Raw genomic sequence first — 5,259 nt, forward strand, 5'->3', positions numbered from 1 at the left:
GTGTGTGTGTGTGTGTGTGTGTGTGTGTGAGAGAGAGAGAGAGAGAGAGAGAGAGAGAGAGAGAGAGAGAGAGAGAGAAGTGATTAGTTGCCTGTAGTTCCTTTTCTAGTATGAGAATACTGTAAGAGTTTCCTCAAGTATTAGCACCTTTGTTGGTATACTTCCTCAAGTCTTGTTTAGGCAGCCATATTGTTGAGTTATCCTTGGCGTAGCTTTCCTGTCGTGCCTAGAAGACACCATCTCACAACAGACTTCCACATATGCTGGGAAATTTTATGTCGCATCCAGATGCAGTACTTGGGTTGTAGACCTACCCACTGATGCTAGGCACCACAATCAGCTGATCTCTGCATTTTGACCAGTTGTGGTTTTCTATAAGGGTTTCTGCTTTTAGCAATAGTGACTAACCCTCAAATTCCAGGAGGCTACCAAGGCCAAAAGAAAGCAATACCCCTTATTGGGAGTCCAAGAGAGTCCCCAGTTCTTGGACTCTTCTGACTAGTAGCTTGAATGGTTTCTCATGTCTGATATGAGGACTTTCATTAGTCTATGACTCTTGTGGCAACCATTGTCAACCCAAGTGACATAATTTCACCTAAGAAAAATATAAAATGCAATTTTAGATCAATAGATAATAACAATTAAGACATTTTGAAACACCTGTACTGTTATCTGTCCCATGTTCACTACAGCCTGATCTCCCTTGGTTTCTGTCCATTTTCCAAAGTTAATTTTTAGATCTCCACTGACTGGGCTTTCCTTAACTTACATGTTGTGGGATATTTGTACACTCTGTAAATATGCGTTGCTGTGACTGGTATATTAATGACCTGAACAGTCAATAGCTAGGCAGGAGAGAACAGGTGGGGCTTCGGGGCAGGGAGAGGACCCTGAGAAAAGGAAAGGTTGGATTCACCAGCAAGACAGAGAGGAAACAGGTCACTCAGTATGGAAATGAAGTAACATGGCACAAGGTAGATTAAAAAATATGGGTTAATTTAAGTTATAAAAGCTAGCTGGGAAAAAGCCTAAGCCCAAGGCTGAGCTTTCACAGTTGATAATAAGTTTCCCTGTCATTATTTGCAAAATAGTGGTCCCAACTACAGTTACAACATGTTTTAATTGCCTGGCTCTATTGCAAGCTGCCTGGTAGTTCCTTTATTTTTCAAGGTTTGATTTGTGATGCTCACCACCAGAACCCCAAATGAATCCATGATGACCGAAAGATTTCTCGAGTCTAAGAACTTATTAGCGTGCCTGAAACCAAATGAGCTCCCTTGGCTTAATTCAGGAAGATCTGTGACACACGTGGCCCTGACTTTAGCTAATGCTAAGCAACAGCTGTTTTCAGTTCTATTCTATCAAGCCGCACTCTGGCTCCAGCACACACTGTCTTCTAGTTACTTTCACCCCAGAGACCCTCGATGTCCCTTTTCTGAGAATCAGCTTTTTTCACTAAAGCAAGAAAATTCAATGTTAAAGATTCAGGGGCTTTTTGCTCAGATTTTTATTCTGAGATGAAAGTCATATGATTTTGTAAAATCCTTTAAGATATCTTTGGCTTTAGGGCAAGGTTGTATAAAATATTAAAACAATCTTAAAAATCAGGCAGAAGGACTAAGGCGATGACTTAGTCAGTAAAGTGCTTGTCTTGCAAGCATGTCCTACATTTGATCCTCCAGAACCCATGTTTCTTTTTTTTAAGAAGCTAGACATGGTGGTGCACACTTATTCATGTGCTGGGGGAAGCAGTGATAATCATAGTTCTGGGCTCACTGGATGGCCAGACTAGCCTACTTGGTAAATCTTGAATCAATTAGAGAAGTGGGAAGGTAGAAAGCACGTCAGGAACAACTGAGGTTGTCCTCTGGCCTCTTCTCTCTCTCTCTCTCTCTCTCTCTCTCTCTCTTTCTCTCTCTCTCTCTCTCACACACACACACACACACACACATTAGGATGAAACTGGGTAAAGTAATCTGGAAGATGTTGTTAGGGGTTATTATATTGTCAAACTTTGTACTTGGTGTACATAAGGTTCATTTACTTCTAAATCATTTCTGTTTTCTTTACTCATCTACTTGTGATAAAACAGGTATTTCAGCACCAAAAGTGTCAAGAAGTGAGGCTCAATCAATTACTTTCTTAGGAATTATTTTACCCTCCATTAGTATCTTAATACGAACCAAAATAGGTAGTTTTCTTGAAGATGGTTAATTTGATTAGTATATACAAAATATGTTTGATTAAAAATAACCAATTGCCTGCTTACGAGAGGCATTAATTGTTTAATTTTCCACCTAAAAATTTTGTTACCTTTGGTCTGTAAGGATTTGAGAGCAATAAAGTAATTGATAAGTAAAATAACCAACCTTTGCTTTCATCAACTTTATGAAATAGCATTGAAGCTTTCTGACTCATGAAATTTCAAGTTCCAATTTTGTTTCTTGGAAAGTGGGCATGATCTTTGAAACGTGCTCTATTGAGTCACTATCTACTTATACATAAATTAATTGTTTCATAATCTTCTGACTTTGGAGTACTCAACAGAGAAGTACTCCAAAGTATTTGCAAGAACACTGCAGTCCCGTTGGTGACCAAGTCTGTTCCATTTGCAGTATCTGTTCTTTTTTATCTTTTCTCCTTTTCATTCTTTGTCTCTGGGGCTAGATTGTAGCCTGTCTTTCTCTAAGACTTGGGCATTTACTCTGATCCTAGTCCTGTACCAGGTGCCTAATGTAAATTATTTCATATGAACCTCGTAAATCTGTCACTAAGAATTATTGTTATCTTCACTTTATCAATATCTGACATTGAAAATCGGCAACAAAGGTCACATGACCAGCCAGCTTCTTGCACTGGAAATGGATTGCTGGCCTGATTTCATCCATGCTTTGGACAATTATGTATAAATAGTCTCACTTCTGGCTAAGCTAAACACATGCTGCTCCACCAGAGAGAACAGCTTTCTTGTCATAATCCAGGAACATATTCGGTCAGTCATTGGTCCTACCTCTAATTGCTGTTCCAGAGTAGAACTAACTATCAACTAGACTAATTCAAAAATATCTCACTTGCCCTCCAGCCAGAAAATCAGGGAAGTTAACTGCAGATCCTCACTTCTCTTTCCTCTCTTTCAAATCCAATGCTCTGTCTCAGACCCAAGCAGGCCCAGTGCAAGCTACCTCAGTCTCTGTGGGTTCAGTGATTTACACTGATCCTGTTGATGGGATCAGTGTTAAAGGGCATCCTCATCTTCATGGTGTCCTCCATCTCCTCTGGCCTGCCACAGAGTTCCTTGAGATATGAAGGGAAAGATTTGGTGGAAACATCCATTTTGGGATGTCTGTCACACTGCACAGTGCCTGACTGTGGCTTTTGTTTCCCATCTGCTGCAGGAGGAAGCTTCTCTGATGATGCCTGAGTGAGGACAGGAGTCATTTGGAGTCATTTTATTGACTGAGTGAGGCGCTGGTCTGAGGACAGAAGAATGGCATTAGGGGCCATTTTATTGCTACTTAAAAATAATTGTTTTTAGAACAGTAGTGTTTGGTTTTACCACAGGTCTCTGGTTATCTAGTCTCAACTTCTTGGTCACCCGAGTCATGCTGAGTATGGGTTCCATCTCATGGAGTGGGCCTTAGGTCATACTGGATATAGGTTAGTTACTCCCACAGACTTTGACCCACCGTTGTAGTAATATTTCTTGTGGGCAGGACACCATTGTAGATCAAAGGGTTTATGCCTTACTCAGCATCATCAGAGAAGCTTTCCAGGTAAAATATGTTTCTAGGTATTGGGAGCTGACACTTCCAAATGGGAATGGGCTAAGGGTGGGTATGGAGGGGGTTCACAGGAGGGATCAAGGATCTGCTCTGTCCCTGGGAATGGGAACAGAGGGTGAGGAAAGGCTATAGCAGGTTGTGCTACAGTGCTGGGGATGAGACTGGGGGCCTGCATATAGAGAAGAGAGGGGAGAGTGAAACTCCGCTGCTTGCTGACCTGTTTGCTGGTCTATTTGTCTCTCAGGCAGGTTTGACTGCTGTATTCCCAGTGAATGCCTGGGGCTAGGGGCTGGGATAACAGGATGAGCTGGAGAAGGAAAGCTGGATGAGAAAGTTCATGTGATCCACAGGAGATGGGAGCAAAGGGGAAGGGGAGGTCTGCACCAGATGCAGTCCTAGAGCTGAATAGAAGAGTGGGTGTATGCCCCATTCCTAACCCAGAAGCTATCTCCAATTGATAACCATTTGCAAATAAAAGTTTAGTTTTCTTCAAGGGAACCTTCCTGGGGAAACAAACCACTCTTAATGATGTACCTCAGGAAATGGGCAAACTCAATGGCATCTTTCAAAATTCCTTGTCATAATGTCATTCCAGGGCCTTTCCTTTCCTTTTTTCCTTCCTTTAATCTTATTTTTAATTTAATTTTATTTATATATTTTTCTTTATCTCTTTTTACCCTATAAGTCTTTTGTGAATATATTATGGCTTTCAGTTTTGTATTTTTATGGGATTTCTGAGTGTTTGAACAAGTGGCTCTCTGCTTCTATACCTGTTTCTTACGCCTTTTCTTGGGCTCTTTCCCCTTTTGATTGTTGTATCCTATTCTGAGGCATTAGTCTTTGTTTTATCTTATCTTATTATTTTATTATCATCCTTTAAAAGCCTGTTTCATTTTCTAATGAGAGCTAGAATGGGGGTGGATCTGGATGGGAGGGGAGGGAAGTGGGAAGTGGAGGGAGTAGAGGAGAGAGAAACTGTAACCAGATATAGTATGTGAGGAGGAAAGGCTATTTACAGTAGAAGAAAAATAAACAAAATAAAATAAATATAACAGATTTGAACACTAAAAAATCCCATTTAATAGGCAAATGATCTCTCTAGTGAACCGAGTAAGGGCAACTGTGACAGCCAAAACTAGAGTTTACATTTTTATTACTGTGCCTAAGAGATCCAGGAAATAAAAATGCCTTTGATGTGCAAGCCCCTTGCCCAGGACAGATACGTCTGGAAATGCTGGAGGCTACTGTTTATGGGAGACATCAAGTCACATGCTTTCACCCCCTAATCAAGTTTGTTTGACCCATCTTCACTGGATGTGCTTGATCTCATGTGGACAGGAGGTTCATGAGCAGGAAATATGCAGGATGTATACTTGCCCCTAATTGGATGGAGGCCGACGTATGCAGGCAGGAAATACATGAGCATGAGGATATATGCTTGACCCTGATTGGACCCTTTGGGGAATTTGAAGTGTGC

This window comes from Microtus ochrogaster, linkage group LG4, assembly GCF_000317375.1.
Source record: "Microtus ochrogaster isolate Prairie Vole_2 linkage group LG4, MicOch1.0, whole genome shotgun sequence".
Taxonomy (NCBI): Eukaryota; Metazoa; Chordata; class Mammalia; order Rodentia; family Cricetidae; genus Microtus; species Microtus ochrogaster.